This window comes from Psammomys obesus, unplaced genomic scaffold, assembly GCF_907164565.1.
Source record: "Psammomys obesus unplaced genomic scaffold, mPsaObe1.curated_primary_1811, whole genome shotgun sequence".
Taxonomy (NCBI): domain Eukaryota; kingdom Metazoa; phylum Chordata; class Mammalia; order Rodentia; family Muridae; genus Psammomys; species Psammomys obesus.
Window position 1 is genome coordinate 1204713 of NW_026596466.1, and position 19181 is coordinate 1223893.

Sequence of the window (19181 nt, forward strand, 5' to 3'; positions counted from 1 at the left end):
CATTCAGAGAAAAGCCCTAAGTCTCTTCCCTCTATTTCTTGAGGTGAATTGGATACCTGGTTGCCATCTGTCCTGTGCCCCACCCAGTCCTTTTCCCCCCCTCCCCCCCGACACCTGCGGCGTAGACTAAGGATGCAGAGGGACTGGATCCATATTGGAGGCGGTAAAGACTTTATAATCCCAAGAGAGGACCTGAAGCAGACTTGGAAGGAGGATGGTTATACAGTCACAGATCCTACACAGAGAGGGGTCAAGTCACGGCAGACAGGGTCTGGGGGGGTCCTAGATTTGACTAAGTGGCAGAAGATAAGAGTGAGGGCCAAAAGCAGCATGCAGTGATGTGGGCCTCTAATCCCATCAGGGAAGTGCCTGTGAGTGTTCTCAGCTCTCCTGTGGTGAAAGGGCAGGCAGAGGAGCTAGCCTGGCACAGGCAAAGGAGAACAAAAGACCCTGCCTCAAGAAAAGCTTGAAGGCCAGCTCTGATGCCCAGGGAGGCCCTGTGGCCCTGCACACACGTACCATGTCCTGTGTGCCCTGTCCCCCCCGCCCCAGACACACACAGAGATTAAAAAGAATGAGAACGAGCAGAGATTCTGAGCGAGAGCCTTTAATGGCATTTTATGGTCTCTGTGAAATGGAGAGCCATGCAAGATAGAGAGCAAAGAACTCACTATGTCCCCAGAGAACTCCTGACGGGGGTGTGCAGGCACACAGGGCTGAGCTACCAGCTCCCTCTACGTGGTTCGTGGTTCGGCAGGAGAAGCTTCCCGCATACCAGGGCGGGGCTCCGCCAGCTGTGCTTGTTCCTCAGTCCTAATGCCCTCCTATAAATGTTCTTTCACATTCATTTCCTGTATGTGTGTGGGCATGTAGGCCTCAGTGCACATGTGGAGATCAGAGGACAGCTTGTTCTAAAATGTGAGTTTTGGAGATAGAACTTGGGTCATCAGGGCATACCCACTGAGCCATCCTTCTGGCCCCTAGTATCCCTTCTTAATGACAACCCCTCCCCTCTTTGTTTCTAGGAGGCTTATTGGTGCAACAGAGTGTGACCAAGTCATCATCCCAGGACCTGACTCCTGTGGTCCAGTCTGTTGACAGACCCCTACCAAGAGGATCTCCACTAAAAGAGGAGAATTCCCAATAGTCTCCGAGTTTCTTTCATCTATTTCTCAAGGTGAGTTAAGACATTTGGCTTATCATCTGTCCTATGTCCTCACAACCCCTTTCCTAGACACCTGTACTTATTAAGGATGCAGATGTTGAAGGTGGGATGGTAAAGGGAACTTGGAAGGAAGATGGTTCTACAGTCACAGATCCCACCCAGAGAGGGCGGTGCCCCGTGGCTAGGCAGGGCCAGGGGTAAGCAGCAAGTCTGCACGAAGCAGCAGGACACAGGTTGGCGGGAGAAAGCTCACTCTGCAGATGTGCGAGAGCAGTCTCAGCACTCAGGAGCCTGATGCAGGAGAGTCACGCGTTCAAGGTAAGTAGGCTACGTGGAAAGTTGCAGAGTCACCGGGCTCTTAAAACAAAGAAGTAGAATGTGGGGGAAGTCTGAGGAAGTCCCTTTTCTGGCATTTCTGAGGGAAAAGCAAACCTGGGTCCAGCAAGGTGCTCAGCATTGGCGAATTGGAATAGTTCCATGGGGTTGGGTACAGGAGTTGTGGCCAGTGGCCTGATATCTGGCATTGGGTCAATTAGGGGAGAAAAAAGCTGGCTTGAGTATGAAACTTCAATTAAGAAGTTGTTGGGAATACAGACTCAGGATTGCTTGGTTTGTTCAGGATGGCCACGCCCCTGGTAGAGAGCGCTTTGTGGCCCCAAACAATGACTACCCGAAAAGCATCAGCCTCCCCCAAGCCTTCAAAGCTTTGGGAAATATCAAAACATCCTAAGATACAGAAAGTAAGTTGGGTGTGGCCATAGACACCTGAAAACTCAGCACTCTGGACGCCAGGACAGGAGAATTGCTGCAACTCAGCTGGGTTACAAAGTGAGACCCCCATCTCAAAATAAAAAATAAAAAAAATACAGAGCTGTGCATGGTGGCACATGCCTATAATCCCAGCACTCTGGAAGCTGTGACAATATGCCTGCCCATGAGTCCAAAGCCAGGCTGGTTGATTTGGTAGTCTCAGGTCATCCACGAAGACCTAAAAAAACCAAAAACACAAAAGGGAGGGGGAGAAATTTGTTAACAAAAGTTAGCAGGCGTGCAGTTCAGTGTTTGCCTACACTACTGTGGAAGGCTCAGTGAGGACCCCTTCACTTGTTTTCTGTTGTTTTGTCTCTCTGTTATTTTGAGGTCATGTCTCATAGTCTTAGCCAAGCCTGGACTGTGTCAGCCATAGGCTGTGGCCTCAAGTGTAAGGAAATCCTTCTGCCTCAGCCTCCTAAGTGCTGAGATTTCAGAGGTGAGGTACCACATCAAGCTAGGATTTCAAGTTTGAGGCCACTCTGGGCTAGAGATGAGACTCTGTTTCCAAGGCTATCACCACCATGCCCCTTGCCTGTAATTAACTAATATGCAGAAATAGCACAGAAAGAGGCTAGAGGAGCAAGCACAGGGACAAACCCAACTGAGGAGGATTCTTTCCAGCTGTCACTTCACCTGAAAAAGCTAAGGTACCATTGTCCTGTAGACCCAGGTACTCAGGCGACTGAGGCAGGAGGATCACTTGAGCTCAGGGATTTGAAAGTAGCCTGAGCAACATAAGACACCATCTCTAAAAAATTTTCATTAAAAAAGTCAAATATGAGCTGGTTACAGTGGCGCATGCCTGTAATCCCAGCACTCAGGGAGGCAGAGGCAGGAGGATCTCTGTAAATTTGAGGCCAGCCTAGTCTACAAAGGGAGTCCAGGATAGTCAAGGCTACACAGAGAAACCATGTCTCAAAAAAAAAAAAAAAAAGTCAAATGTGGTACCTTTAGGAGGCTCGAGCATGAGGATTGCTGAGTGCAAGACCAGCTGCAGCTAAGAAGGGAAATCCCAGGCTAACCTTGTCTACACTATGAGACCCTGTCTCAAACACAGAATGCCAGGGATGTGGCTTAGTTGGAAGCGTGCTTAACCAGTATACAGGAAACCCTGGCTTCAGTCTCCAGCACCCCATAATCCAGATACAGTGACACATCCTGACATCATAGCCCTCGGGAGCTAGGAGCTGGGGCATAGGGAGCTCAAAGTCCTCCTTGCCTACACAGCAAGTTCCAGGCTGGCAGGGACTATCAACACAGAAACACAGAATCACCCTACATACCACGATAATCCTGAGCAAAAAGTACAGTGCTGGAGGTACGGCCATATTTCAAGATCTCTTACTAAGCCACAGTAGCAAAACAGCATGGCGCCTGCCCAAAACAAACACTTAGCTAATAGACTAGAATAGAGACCCAGGCACAAGCCTACATGGTCAGTTGCCCGAGTTTTGATGAAGGTGCCTAAAAACACACTGGAGAAAAGATGGTCTCTTTTGACAGTGTTGGGAAAACACGCAGACAAGTGAAACTAGAACTACAGCTTCTCTCCCTGTATAAAGCCAACTCAAAAGTCAACCCAAGAGCCTCATGAAAGATAAACTCTGAAACTCTTAACAAGTAGGACACACACTGTAAGACATAGGCAAGGACTTTCCGAAAAGAACTTCAATAACTAAGAAATGCTGCTTACAACTAACAGGATTCCATAAAACTAAAAGACATCTACCACCAAAAGCAACAACTGATTGTAGACCCAGCCTGAAGAATGGGGGGTGGGGAGGGATCTTTGTGGACTATACATCTGACCTGGGATCCAGAGCTACAATATATACAATTAATCCAAACACAATCAATGAATGTATGAGTGACATGAACAGCCAGTTCTGAAAAGATACATACAGCAAATAAACTTGAAAAGTATTAAACATCATTAGCCATCAAAGAAATGTGAATTAAAACTGCATTGAAAGGCTATGGGGAGAGCTTAGTAGACTGCCTAACATCCAGGAGTCCCCGGTCTCCACTGAAATCTACGTGAATAAGTAACTTGGCCACAGGAACTGGCTAATGCCCACCTTGTCCACCCCCAACATAACCACAATGTAGATTTCCTTCACAGCACAGTGAGGACAAACTCTAAAGCAATGACAGTCAGCATTCTGTACGTATCCACGTTTTGTTTACAGAGTGTCTGCAGTCCCCTCTAAATCCTCAACAACACATACCCTCATACGGGTCCTTCTGCCTACAGCCCTGTAGCCTGGGGATCAGCCCTCTCGGGCTAGAGATGTGACTGGGTGGTGCAGGACTTGCCTAGCATGCACGAGGCCCTGGCTTTGGCCTCTAGCACAAGGTCAGCTCTCTAAATTACTACAAGTCAGTAGTTCCAAAAGAAAACTCAAATAGCTACTATTACTAACCACCATGAGAGCTTGGATATTTAAATATGGTCACTAACTGCTATGCATAGGTACTATCAGTCGTAAAACCATATTTATTCAGGGAGTTAGGGCCAATAAACATATGTAAATATATAAGGTATCATATAGTGATTTTGCTTATTTGATAGTAAAGAAATTAAGGTGTTTTTTTTTGTTTGTTTGTTTGTTTTGTTTTGTTTTAACATCAGGACCCAATATTTTAATGCCTCACATTCTTTCATTTCTTTAACAGTTCTGGGCACTTTGCAGTAACTCTTGCTATTCCTTGGGTCATTAAGACATCTTACATGGTGATTTCCATAGTTACCTATCAATCCCGTCAGCTTTGAGGTCTCAGTGTTAGTTAGCACAGAGGCAAACACATTGTTATGAGGATTGTTTGTCTTAATTTAGGGCCACAAAACTGCCAGGTGGCAGGCTTTTGGCAAAGCCTGGCTAAAATGTACCTAGCTCTGCCTAATGGCACATCCTTGAATAAATGCACTTGGGAGGTAAAGGTAGGGGACTGCCCTGTTTGAGGTCCCCAAGGGCTACACAGCAACACTGAGGCCAGCTGGGCTACATGATAAGTGGCCTCTACAAATTAAGAGGATCAGGCATGGTGGGTATGTTGGGACATACAGACTAGGGAGGCAGAGGTAGGAGGATCACTGGAGGTGTGAGCCCTGCCAGCCTGAGGGAGAGGGGTGGGTGTGGTTTCCAATCAGAGTTTGGGAAATGGCAGTAGCTAGCCTTCAAGATTCTGCCTACCAATAGTCACTTCCAGGTGTCACACTCTTGCCAAGTTCCCTCTTCCTGTTGACACTGGTCTCTGTGATCCCTGTTACACAGTGAATACTACATGACTTTGAGTTCAAAAGATACCATGGTAGGTATCTTGTCCCTCTCATCTCTCTTTTAAGGCAAGGGGAAAAAAAAATCACACTGAATTTCGGAGACCCTGAGTAAATAAATATGTTATGGGTAATTTGTGACACAGGAAGAATAAACAAACAAGTTAAACCATATCTTAAGCATCATGTTGGGGAGGGGACTGGTCAGTAAAATTTTTGTTTACTTGCTACCAAGCAACACTTGTGATGTCATTGGCATTAGAACCCTCACTGGGTAGAGCCTTACCTACATAGTGACAGTTAGCTTGGGTTCAGCTTGACTTGGCAGGTGAGCATACCTACTTTTGCTCTCTTCCTTTTTTAGATTTGGTGATGCTGGGGGTGCAGCCAGAGCCTTGCCTAACCTAGACAAGCAGTGGACCACTAAGCCACACCCCCCACACTTCTACTCCTTTCGGTTTCCTGGCACAAGCTATCACTTCATAGCGTAGGCTGGTCTAGAACACACAGTATGGTCCAGACTGGCCTCTTAAGTCAGTGATCCTTCTGTCTGTCTCCCAAGAGCTGGGATTAAAGGAGTGTACCACCACACCTGGCTTGCCTTCTTAATTCCTCAAAGGTAAATAACTTAAGGATCCTCACTGAAACTTACTCTTGCTATTCCTTGGGTCAACTAAGACACCTCACATGTCATTTTCCACAGTTAACTGCCAGTATGAGAGGGCTGCTCCAATTTCAATCCTTTCAGCTTTGAAAGGATTGCCTTTCAATGGCAGTACAAGAGGCAAAGGATATATTAAGCCAAAACCATAAACTTTTCATGTAACTACACAAATCTTCTGGCAAAGCTCTAACATGAACACCTAGTTGGCATAATGCTGTTCTCCTAGTACATATGAAAGAAGGGTTCAAAGGCAAACCCCAGGTACCTCCCAAGTTTAAGGCTAGCCGGGCTAACGGACACCCAGCCTATAAATAAATAAATAATAGAGGAGACTGGGCATGGTGTCTCCGCCCTGTAATTGCAGCGGTGTGAAGCAAAGACGAGGAACAGCACTCATGTGCGTCCTGTTCACAGCAAGACATCTCAAAAGTACGTGATAACAGTGGGTCCTCAAATAATATAATTTTTGGCCAGGGTTTAGAAATGTTTGTTATATTCACGCACACGTTGGTGAATAAGGATGGAGTTTTACTTAACCTGTGCGACGGTCCTTCATTTGGGAAGGAGCTCTGGATGTTACCTAACTTGCAGACCCCAAGTGCATTAAATACACCGGCGTATTTACAGCAGCTTCTCAGGAACTCGTATCCCCTGTTGTGATTTCCTTTGGTGAGCTCTGATCCTTTAGTCCTGGCTCCTAGGAGATTTGGTTCAAATTAACGTGCACCAATTCTTTCCTTCAGATCGATTTTACCCTTGCTGTCAAGTCAGGGTTAACCGTCAAGTCAGCGAATAGTTTTTTGTTTTGGTTTTTTTGCTGTTGTTGTTTTTTTAAACTTCGAGGTGAGCTGGAAGCACACCCTCCAACACGCTTCGCGCGGTCCTTAGCTAGAGCCACAGCGGCAGCTACTTATATTCATATCTTGGTCCTCCATGAACATCATCAAGGGCCGAGTCGGACAGGATTAGTCGGTAACGGGCAAGAGGGTGCACCGTTCCCGAAGCATCACTGTATCTGCGGTCCCAGAGGCAGGCGCTGTCCGTTAGTAACGCCCACTGCGCGCGGGATGCAGGGACAGTCCGCAGGCGCACTGCGCCCGGCTCCACTAGGCACCCGTAGGGTTAGGCTGGGCGGAGAACCGGACGTATCCCCTCCCCCGAGCGGAAGTTCCACATTGGCTTCTTACTCCTGGTGGAGATGGAACTTCCGCCAGCTCCGCCCTCTTCCACTTCCGGTAGGGAAGAATGGGTTGGTCCCGCTAGGTCGAAAACTGCCTGGAAGGTTTTAGTGGTGACGTTTTCTGGGGCGGCAACCAAGGGTCTCATTAGACCGCATGGCCGTGGACTCTGGCCTCACCTCCTGCTGCCTTTGCAGACTGGCTTTCAGAGAGCCTAACCCCCTTTGACCATGACACCTTATTTCAGTTATTCTGCTCTGGCCAAAAGTAAGCGCTGTGTCTGGAATGCCCTCCTATCTTAATTCCCGAACACTACACATCCATGTAATATAAATTGAAGAGCCACCTGGGTTTGATTCTTTTGTCTTACTCAGACATCATGAAAAGGGAGCCTAGTATGGTGGCCTCTGTCATTAATCCCAGCACTTGGAAGTGAAAGCAAGGATGTCAAGAGTTACAGATCATTCTATATCATTCTTATGAAATAGCCTATTTCATAAGAGCCTGGGCTACATTCCACCTAGTTTCAGAAAGTGGGAGGGATGAAAGAAGGAAAGAGAGGAGAGAAGAGAAAACGAAAAAATGAAATGGTGAGTAGGTGAGAAGTCACTGGTATGTTGTTTTCTAGTTGACCTGGACCTCAAAAGTTCAAAATATTATGATCTAGACAGAACTAAGCCCTGAAGTTCATAAGTTTATGGTTCTAGGCCCTGACCCCTATACTCTACTCTTCATATTATCGCCTCAAGCCTGCCATATTTATTACAGAAATTAAATAGAGCAAAAGATTTGTGGGCTTATTGTTGTAAAAGGATGGTAGCAGCCTACTGCCTCTCAACATTAGCAAAGCAAATGAGGTATCAGTGTTTGTGATCTGAACACATGGGAAGTAAAGACAGGCCAGGGAAGAGGTCATCAACTACACAATCAGGCTAGGGCCATCCTGGGCTAGATGAAACGCTATCTGAAAAAGCCAAGCCAAACAGGTTACTTACACATCTGAAAGGGTATGTGTTGCAAGGGGATTATAGCCATCATGGCGTAGTCCATAATGCAACTGAGGGGTTGAGTTTGTACCAAAGTCCTTCTAGGAATCTGGGGGAGGGGAGTACCATCCTCCTCTGGCCCTGGTGAAAAAATGGCTTCAGGTCATCTAGAGTTTACTCCAGCCTGTCTTGTTTAGCAGTGGTGCTTTCTGAGGCCAGAGCAGGCTGTCTAGCTTGATCTTCAGCCATGCTTGCAGTCATCGTCTGCAGCTGCTGGCGTGTCCTCACCGTGACGTTAGTGTTGAGAGCATCCGAGCTTCCATGCGGCAGTGCCTCTGGTCAACAGTAAGGCTGTGCTCGACTGGCAGCTCCCACTCCACAGAGATGCCTTTCTCTGTTGGTGTGTTTGAGAGCAGATGTCGTGTAACGTAGGCTGGCTGGCAGCAGACAGAAAGAAACCTTGAAATCTTCATCCTCTGGTGTGCTTCTCCCAAGTACTGGATTAACATACAAAACTGTAAGGAATGTGTAAATAGATTTTCGTAGGTAAGTAATTTCTGCCTAATGGCACAGGCTACCAGCAGAGGCCCTCTACCATCTTACATGTACTTTATATGTGTAATTTCACCAACCAAGAAAATCCTTCCATTCCCTGGGCACATAGACTGACACTCATTGTCAGATTGTGATCTACTAACTTAACCTAGAAGCTATAAAATGAAAAGTATAATATCTAAAACAGTCTTGTAAGGACTGTATGACATCCGAGATTTACACAACATAAGGGAAACTGATAACACGTGAGCAGAAGATGACCTTACAAATCAGACACAGCAGTGAACGCCTTCAAGAATGCTGGGAAGAAAAGAGATCCTGCGTGGTATTTCAGTGATGCAAGGAAAACCAGGGTTTAGGAGCTGGGAGAATGGTTCACTGACTAAGAACATTTGTAGCATAAGCAGGAAAACATGAGATCAAATCTGCAGTGCCAATGTGAAAGCCAGGCATGGGTACACATGCTTGGAAATAAAGCAAAGAGGAACAAAAACAAAAATAGCGAGCTTCAGATTTAGTAAAAGGGCATCTTAAAAAAAATAAGGTGGAAAGCCATGAAGGATGACACACAGTGTCCTACTCTGTCCTACACAACATGCATGGAAATGAGTGTATGCATGGGAACAGGACACACATACAAGACAGAGAAACAGAATAAACCAAGTTTTCACGCTCAGTAAGCAAATACTATACAAACTAGGCAACAGGACCAGAGAGACGGCTCAGTGGGTAAGGAAGCTCGCTGCCAAGCCTGATCACCTGAGTTGAGTTCCTAGGACCCAAGCTTAAGAACCAACCTCTACAGGTTCTCTTCTGACCTCCAGATATATACTGTGGCTTGTGTCCACACATAACACAGAAGTTATAAAAATTATTTTTAAAATAAAAAATGGGGATTGGGACAGATTTAAGATACTTAATGAAATTTCAAATACTTTTTCCTAGAAGGCTTGTTGGTCTGTGTGGACAATAGGGACCAATGTCCTAGGACCTCTGACCTTTGCGGTTAAGTCCATACTGGACCTCACCGAGAAGATCTCCCCTGCAGTAGATTTCTCCAAAGCTTCTGTGTTCCCATCACCTATATCTTGAGGTGAGTTACACACTTGGATTAACATGTGTCCTGGGTGCGAGCGCTGCCTTTCCTACATACCTCTGCAAGTCCACTAAGGATGGAAACGTCAAAAAGTGGAAGATCCTTGCAGCAGCAGGATCTACTCAAAGAGGGGGTTGCCATGCAGGCAGAAAAGTTCCAGGTTGAATCAAAAAAAGGGGTCCAAAAACAATGTGTGGTAGCGTGGGTCAAGAATTTTAACTCTTGGCATCTGCAGGCAACGTCCCAAGTCCAGGACAGCCTGGGAAAGAGAGACTGTTCCCACATAGCACTTTCAAACAAAGGGAATGGGGAAGATTGGAGGGATGGTGTAAAGCACATAAAGTCATTTCACAGTAAGCTTGAGGAACAGAGTCTGGGTACCCAAAACACACGAAAACCGAGGGAGTCCCAGAGGCCCGCACCTCTGTGGTGGGAGAGCAGAAAAGAGAGGCTGTCTGGAAAGTTGTATGCTTCTAGCCTAAGTGACATGTTGCAGAAGAGACTCCGACTCCGAAAGGCTGGTCAGTGGGGGCCAACCCCAGCTCAAGTCCTGTGGCATCCATTAGAGGTACTTGGCATGCATTTGGTACCTGGCATGCGTTTGTCACCGCACAGAGTTTATGAAAATAAGATGAGATTCTAAAGCAGCCGTGTAGGATGCACCTACAGGGTGGGAATAACACATTTTGCACCATAAGGGTCTTGAGAATGAAAGCACTGGTAGGTGTGTCGGCAAAAGCCTTCATTCACTGACGATGATATTGCTGGGCCAATATGTTTGTTGGTGACAGTACTGCATCTTTCTCCCAGGAGGCTCATGGGTGTGCTCAGCCAGTAGAAACTAGGCCATCAGGTCCTAGGACCTCTGACCTCCTCCCATTGGAGAGGACCGCCCCCTCCTTCCGTTGGAGCCCCCCTGAAGGAGGACACTTCTACAAGGCCTCCAAGTTACCCCCCTATTTCCTGAGGTGAGTACGATACCTGGACTGTCATCTGTCCCATGTCCTCTATCCCCAGCTCCCTTCCTAGACACCTGCAAGAGGCCTTCATTTACAGATGTTGGAGGTGGGATGGGAAAGACCTTTCAGCCCCAGCAGGGGAACCAAGAAGGCCTGGGAGGAAGAGGGTTCTAAACTTACAAATTTCACACATAGAAGGAGTATTCCTGTGCTGGGCAGGGAAAGAACACTTGGTTTGGTCAGGAGGTATGGAGGACACTAATGAGAGACAAAGAACGAACGTGTGGTAAAATGCATGAATCTGAGTGTTGGGCGTGATGTCCCGACACTCAGGAAACTCATGGAAATTCACCATTTAGATATTAGCTTACTAGTTAGATATTAGCCTGGGAAACACAGGATGTTGGCCTGGGCCCTCTGTAATGAGAATGGAAGGTTGAGATGGGTATAGCACTTGCCAGCAAGCATGGCGATCGGAGCTTGTGTCCCAAGAAAACAGCAACATTGAGTGAGGAGACCTGGGAGGCAGAGCTCTGAACATCCGGAAGCTCATGGGACAGCTAGCTGGGAGAGTGAGGCAGAGAAAAGGTGGAATAAGAGGAGAAAGGGTAGGACCGTATCTGATGATGCCTGGTGCCCTCCCAGCACTGGCATGGACATGTTGTGCCCGTTCACAGGTGAGTGTGCGTGAAGACACACACGCGAAGACAAACGCAAGCACACATGCATGAAGCCGAGTAAGTGAGGATTCTGAGGGAGAGCCCTTAGTGGTCCCTCACGGCTTCATGAAAACATGTGGAATGGCCAGGGACTCACTGTGTCACCAAGGAAGACCTGAAACTGCTGTGTCCACTGTCACCACCTTTGGGAGTACCAAGATCACAGGTCTGAGCTCCCGTGCCTCGGTGCGAGGAGGGAACTGATGGCTCCCTTCCTGCATGCTAGGCTAGCACTCTGCCAGCTGAAATTACTCCCCGATGACACTACGCCTTCTTATATTAAAATGATTTGAATCACATGGATTGTGAGTTGTGGACCCAGCAGCTATATACCATTACACATACGAGTGGGCCTGAGGACAACTGGGGTCTCAGTTCTCTCCTCCCGCGCGGGTCCTGAGGATGTAGATCGTTCACTCCAGCAGTTGGGCTACCAACAAAAGCCTTTCTCCACTGCACCCTTCACCCACGCCTAATGTCCTTCCTGATGACGGTCCCTCATCTTGGCTCCTAGGAGACCCATTGGTGTGTGCAGCCAGTAGGGACCTAGGACATCAGGTCCCAGGACTGCTGACCCTCTGGGTCAAGTCCATTACTGCCCCCCCCATACCCACTGGACTTCTCCAAGCCTCCTAAGTCATTCCCCTGTCTCCTGAAGTGAGTGAGACACTCAGATGGAAGATGCTCACATTGTCCTGTGTCCGACCTGAGAGGCGATTAGTCATCCTCGGTGGCTCAGAGGGGAACCCTGCTCAGAGGGAAGGAACAGAAGCATGCAGCGGTGGGGGCATGTGATCCCAGGGCTCAGCAGGCTCTAGAGGGACATTAAGTTGTCCCTGATATCCTGGGAAATATACGATGGTACAGGGACCCTGTACACTCAGAACAGGAGTAAGGAGACTTCAGGGGAGATGGCTTGATGCCTGCCCGGCAAGCATGAGGACCTGAGTTGGGTCCCAAGACCCTGTGACACATTTAAAGGTTAAGGCAAACATGTCAGGATTCCTGTCAGGCCTATGGTGAGATGGTAGGTAGAGACAGGCCACTTGAAGTGACTGGATCAGTTAGCCAGCCCTGGGCAGAGGATGACTTGAGATCCTGACCCCAGAAAGGCAGGAAGTGAGGACTAGCAGCTGCGTGTCCTGTGGCCTCCACACAGACCATGGGCTTGTTACTGCATATTGTGTGTTTTTGTTTTTGTGTTTGTATCTTTTTTCTGTCTCTCTTCCACATACACATACAATACAACACACAGAGAAAGAGAGGGAGAGAGAATTTTCTGCCTGCCTGCATGTATCTGTCCACCACTTGTGTGCCTGGTCCCTGTGGAGTTTAGAGGAGGGCATCAGATTCCCTGGAAACCAGTTACAGGCTGGTGTGAGCCACTTTGTGGGTACGCAGAATGAAACCTGGGTCTTCTGCAAGAACAGCCATGCTTCTTAACTGCTGAGCCATCTCTGCAGCTCTCCCCATACCTTTTCTTAATGGCAACCCTGCATATTTCTCTTAGGAAGCTTTTTGGTCTTCTCAGTTGATACGGACTTCAGTGTTCAGGCCCCGGTCCTCTGACCCTCTAAATCCACTCCATTTCTCCCTCTTGAACCTATTGGCATTCCCTCCCTCAGGAGACTTCTCCAAGCTTCCCAGGTTACTCTCCCTATTTCTTGAGGCGTGCCCGATACTTGGCATATCTTCTGTCCCTGCAGCCCCCTTTGTACATCTTTGTACAAAGATGTTAGAGATGGTATGATCAAGTTCTTACAGCAGGGGACTTGAGGGAAACTTGGAAGATGGTTATACCATCACAGATACCACCCAGAGAAGGGGCTGCTCCATGGCGGTCAGGGTCACAGGGAAGGCCCAGGTTGAATAAATTGGCAGAAGACAAGAATGAACGCCAAAAGCAGCACATCTTGGTGTGGATCTGTAATCCACATTCAGGAGGCTCAGAGAAGAGATATTCAGGTGGAAGGTTGCCTGGGAAAGAAAGGATATTCCAGGCTCTCCAGGCCTCGGAAAATGTGAAGGGGGTCACTGAGGATTGGTTCTGAGTTTGAGTCCCAAGAAGGTATGTAAAAGCTGAGGGGCAGAAATAGGCTATCTGGAAGTTTGTGCAGCTAGTGTGGCGAACACAACAGAGAACAAGGGACTTAGCATAAGACAAGGCAGAAGATGAGGCCTGGCACCAGGGAGTCGTGGCCTCTACGCTCCTGCCATGCTAAGCATCCCTTCCCCGCCCCAGCCCCAGACATAGTCCAGGCACAAAGAAGAAGAATGAGCAGAGAGTCTGAGGGAGAGCCTTTAAATGGCCCTTCACAGTCTGCATAGCCAGCCATGAAGGGTGGCGAACAAACCACTCTGTGGCCATAGATGACTCTTGAACTCGATCCAGCTGCCGTCACCTTCAGAAAGCTAGGATTGCAGGCCCGGGCTGCTGTGTGCCCTCCACGCAGTGTTGGGCTAGGCTAGCCCTGCACCAGCTGAACTTATCCGAAGTTCTAATGGCTTTTCTTGAAAACAGTTTTGAATTGCACTGATTGTGTGCACCCAGGCATACACCACGACTCACCTAGGTAGATCTGAGAGCGATTTGTAGGTGTCCGTTCTCTCCTGCCACCACCAGGACTCAGGGATCTGGGTGATCCATTTAATTAAGTGGTTACACTTCTGGCAAATGACTTTCTCTCCTGAGCTAGCTCACTGTTCCCAAACACAAAAATAGTTTCTTGATAATAGCTTCACATTTCTGTTCCAAGGAGGTTCATTGGTGTTCCTAAATCAGCAGGACCCAGGACTCTGAGCCTTGGGGTCAGGTCCATTAGCAGCCTCCCACTGCAGGAGGAGGATTCTCCAAGCCTCCCAAATCACGTCCCTAGTTCTTGAGGGAAGTTCGACATACTGCTATGTCCTGTCCCATATCCTCCCAATACCTTTCTTAGAAACCAATAGTGTATTAAGAATGCAGATATTAGCCAGATGTGGTGCACGCCTTTAAGCCCAGCACTCAGGAGTCAAAAGCAGGTGGATCTCTGTGAGTTCAAGGCCAGCCTGGGCAACAAAGGAAGTCCAGGGCAGCCAGGGCTATGTTAAACAGAGAGACCCTGTTTAACAGAAACAAAAGAACCACAACAAAAGAATGAAGATCTCAGAGGAGAGATGATAAAGACTCTAAAGCCACCGGAGTGGACATGAAGGAGGCCTATAAGGACATGGTTATACCCGACGGACCTCACTCGAACAGGACAGAATGAGAGGGGCTCTCGGATTGTGTAAGGTGGTGGAAGAGAATAATGAGGGCCAAAAGCACTATGTGAACCGGAATATCGGAATACTCAGGCAGGAGAGATCAGGTTGAGGTGCCCTTGGGAAAAACAGGAAGTTCCATGTTAGCCTGAATTCTCAAAAACAGAGAAGAAGGGGCATTGGGGAGCTGGCTTAATGGGCAAAGTGTTTGCCAGCAAGTGTGAACATGGGCTTGAGTCCCAGGAAAGGAGGGAAAAGCTCAGTATATATAGCACATACCTGCACTCCCAGCTCCCCCACAGTACGAGGCTGACAGAATCCAGGAGGCCCTGTAGATTCAGATAGCCTGGTCTGTGCAGCAGAGGTCAGGAGTCTCCCTCAGGAAAGGTGGACAGCGGGAACCAACCCCTGAGGATGGCGTGTGTCCTTATACCATGTGCTGTTCCATGGCATACCACCCTCATATTCCTATTTTTTCAAGACAGGGTTTCTCTGTGTAGCCCTGGGTGTCCTGGACTTGCTTTGTAGACCAGGCTGGCCTCGAACTCACAGCCATCCCCCTGCCTCTGCCTGCTGAGTGCTGGGATTAAAGGTGTGCACCACTACGCCTGGCCAGCCCCTCAGATTCTTATGGAGAGTGTTTAATGGCATTCCTTGGTCTCGTGTAGCCATGTAGGATGGCCAGGATTTCAGTATGTCACTAGAGTAACATTGAACCCAGATCTGGTTCCCCTCAGTTTCAGGAGTGCTGATAGGCTTGATCTAATTTGAGCCCTATATATTTAACATTGGGAGAGAACCCTTGGCTTCCTGTATCATAAGCTTAATACTCCACCAACCGAGGTTAGTCTCCACCCTTAATATAATTTCCTTAATTAAATCTATTTTTACTGCTTTCCTTATTCTCTGTGTGCACAGCTGTGTGCGCCTGATACTATATACACAACAAGGTATAGAAAACCGTGGATCTTGAGGATCAAATTCACATAGTCAAGCTGGGGGCCCGTGAGAGCTTTTAGCCGCTAAAATACCTTGCAGGCCTCTAAGATTTTCTCTTAATGATGAAACTTCCTCTCTGCTCCCAGGAGGCTCAGTGGTGTAGTAGTTGGCCAGTAGGGACCTAGGCCATCAGGTCCCAGGACCTCTGACCCTTGAGGTCAAGTCCACTTTCAGCCCCCCACCCCTTTGGAGCTCCCCTGCTGGAGAATTGTAAAAGCCTCCCACACGGCTTTCCCTATTTCTTGAGGTGAGTTAGATGCTCTTGGATTATCTTCTAGCCTATACCCGTCCAGCACCTTTCTTAGACACCGGTGGTGCCTTAGAGATCCAGATGCCTGAGGTGGGCCTCACCAGGGAACAGGAAGATCTGGAAGGGGGCGGGTTACCCAGCCAGCACCACCTGCAGGGACACAGGACCAGAGGGAGGGTCGAAACATGTGGTGTGGCATGTGGTGGTGTGGGCCTCTGATGCCATCACTCAGGGCCACACGGGGGATTGAAGAGGTCGGGGTCAGCCGTGGAAACACAGGACTCTAAGGAAGGGAATGCTGGAGAGACGGCTTAACAGACACGTGTCTGCCAACGAACATGAACCTGGGGTCGAGTCCCAAGGCCTGAGGAGGACTGGTGGGTAGCGTCCATCTGCACTCCCAGCTTCCCTGTGGTAAGATGGCAGACATGCAGGAAACTAGAATTTCTGGGGGTAGATGGACTGGCACATGCCGCAGAGACAAAGAGCCTACCTCAAGAAAGGTGGACACTGAAGAAAACTACTCAGAGCTGGTGCAATGGCACACAGCTTCAGTCCCAGCACTTGGGAGACAGAGGCAGGCGATCTCTGTGAGTTCTAGGCCAGCCTGGTCTACAAAATGAGTCTAGGACAGCAACGGCTACACAGAGAAATCCTGTCTCGAAAAACAAAAAAAGAAAGAGAGAGAAAGAAAGAAAAGAAAGAAGAACTCCTCTCGAATGACCTGTGTCTGCACAAGCACCGTAGCACACATCACCCTCCCAGGGAAGAACTACCTCAGATTCTAAGGCAGAGCCTTTGATGGCATTTCTTGGTTTTAGGTAGCCATGTGGGTTGGCCAGTGGCTCAGTATGTCCCTGAGAATGAGTTTAGACTTGTGTTCTACCTGTCTCCACAATCAGGAAGCTTGGATTGCAGGCCTGAGCACCATGTGCCCTTCTTCATTCAGTGCTGGGGGAAGGAGCTCACGGCTTGATCCATGTTTGGCTAGCTCTCTACCAACTGGTTTTTATCTCCAAGTCCAAATGCCTTTTTTTTTTTTTTTAACTTTCCATTGATTCTTTGTGAATTCCACACTAAATTCCATTCACTTGTATACTGTGTGTTTATTGCCACAAGTCTCCCATGGCATTCCCAAGGTGATCGAGGGCAACTTAAGTCAGCCAGTTCCCTCCACTGTGTGGGAACCAGGGATTAAACTCTGATCATCAGACTTGGTGGCCAAAGCCTTCATCTGCAGTGATATCCTGCCAGCCACTCACACTTTCTTAACGACAAACCCACATCTTTACTCCTAGGAGACTCACTGGTGTGCTTAGACAAAGAAACCGGGGTCTTGGGGTCCCACGACCTCTGACCCTCGGGGTCAAGTGCATTGTCCATCCTTCACCTATCGGAGCTCTCCACATCTCCCAAGTTACATCCCTTATTTCTTGAGGTGAGTAGACACTCAGCCCGTCTTCTGTCTTATTTGCCCCCAACACCTTCCCTAGACACCTGCGGTGTACTGGTGGATGGAGATGTGAGAGCTGGGTTGATAAGGACCCTGTAGTCTCAGCAGGTGACCTGAGGGAGACCTGGAAGGAATGTGGTTATACAGTCACTGACCCACCCAGAGAGGAGGCTTCCTCCTGCCAGGCCTGGTCCTAGGGAGCCCTAAATTGGATCAAGCGGTATAAGACAAGATGGGGGCGGGGGCGAAGCAGCCTGGGGCAGTTTGGCAGGTAATCCCAACACTCCTCAAGCTCAAGTAGTCAGGTGGAAGTTAAGGTGAAAACGCTGGTTTTTCAAGCTAGCTCAACTGTCAGAAATGGGGGCAGCAGCGGAGTTATATTGATGCACTAAGCGGCCGTCAAACAAGCTCTAGGACCTGTTGTGAGTCCCAAGAACACAAGCAAAGGCCTGGCATGCAGGAGGGAGACATCAGTACCCACATACTCCTCTGACAGGAAAGCATGCAGACAGAGGAGACTGTCTGGAGACTCCTGGGATGGTGGTCCTGGTGCACCTAAAGAGTAGACAGTGAGGACCAACACTTGGAAGATATCTTGCACTCTCCTCGTGCCCACTACTGCACGCCACACATCTGCACCCTTCGTCAGACACACAAAAAGGTTAAAAAGAGGAACGAGCAGAGCTTCTGAGAGAGTGAGAGATTTTTATACTCTTTCATGGTCTCACTAACTGTGTAGCATGACCATCATAGGTGACTTTGAACTCCTGATTCAGCTGCTTTCATGTTCAGGAGTTGTAGTGAGAATTTTGTAATTTTGCTTTCTTTAAAAAAAAAAAAAACAGAAATATTATGGGACTATGTTTTTGTTTTAATCCCAGGTGTGGGGATATGGGGCCACTTTGCAGCAGCCGACTATGATTTGCCTCATGCTCTGGCAGGGGTGTGTTTTTGCTAGCTGCAATTGTGTGACGTTTGGAATTCTGGGGACTTTTGAGGGGTATATAAATGCTAGAGCCCCTATAGCCTGGATTCTGTTGGTTGCAGTGTAAGTAGTTGTGCACAAAGAAGAAACAAGGAGAAGGAGAGGAAGAAGGAAGAATAAGGAAAGAAGAAAGAAGGAGGAGGTAGAGGAGGAAACAGAAGAAGAGAAAGAAAGAAAGAAGAAAGAGAAAGAGAAGTTAAGATCAAACTTGCCCTAAGGAACTCGATGCCTGTAACCAGCAGGAATTAGTCTAGTGCTAACCTTGCCCCCATCTACTCTTAGGGGCTTGGAAGGGTGGAAGAAATAAGAATGCACAAAGCAAATTCCCGCTGCAAGGAGTGCTAAAACCACAAGCCTTAACCACTCTGTGCTCTTTGTTTGGCATTGGGGAGAGGACCTATGGCTTGCAGAAAGCTTGGACAACACTCCACCAACTCTACCTCACTCCTCATATTCTTTCTTTTGTTAGACCATCTTAGCTCCATTTATTAGTTATTCTGTGCTATGGTACTATGTGTCCAGGGTCCTGTTTACACAGGAAGGTGGAGGACAACTTTCAGGGTCAGAACAGACTCCTCCCACCGTGTAGATCCTGAGATGGAACTCAAATGGTTTGGCTGGTGGCAAGCGCGTTCATTAGGTAAGCCATCTGCCTTGTCCCTGAGAACTCTCCTTAACGACAAGCCTTTCTCTCTTGGCCTAGGAGGCTCATTGGTGCACCTGGCCAGCAGAGCGCTACATCATCAGGTTTCCAGACCTCTGCCTTATAGTCCAGTCTTCTGGCAGCCTTCGCCAACTGGAGTTCCCTCTCCAAGCCTTCTAAGTTCCTGCCCCTACCT

General features: G+C 48.2%; 2 long non-coding RNA genes across 2 annotated transcripts; one reads left to right on the forward strand and one right to left on the reverse strand.

The window, feature by feature from the left end:
- Window positions 1–591: 591 nt before the first annotated feature.
- On the reverse strand, window positions 592–6970 carry LOC129670162 (uncharacterized). The gene is made up of 2 exons (XR_008719131.1): window positions 6457–6970; window positions 592–2153 (listed from the first exon to the last, which is right to left on the reverse strand). It is a non-coding gene; the product is annotated as an uncharacterized LOC129670162 (long non-coding RNA).
- Window positions 6971–7112: 142 nt separating this feature from the next.
- Window positions 7113–11680, forward strand: LOC129670205 (uncharacterized). The gene is made up of 4 exons (XR_008719139.1): window positions 7113–7154; window positions 9584–9731; window positions 10545–10702; window positions 11371–11680. It is a non-coding gene; the product is annotated as an uncharacterized LOC129670205 (long non-coding RNA).
- The last annotated feature ends 7501 nt before the right edge of the window (window positions 11681–19181 follow it).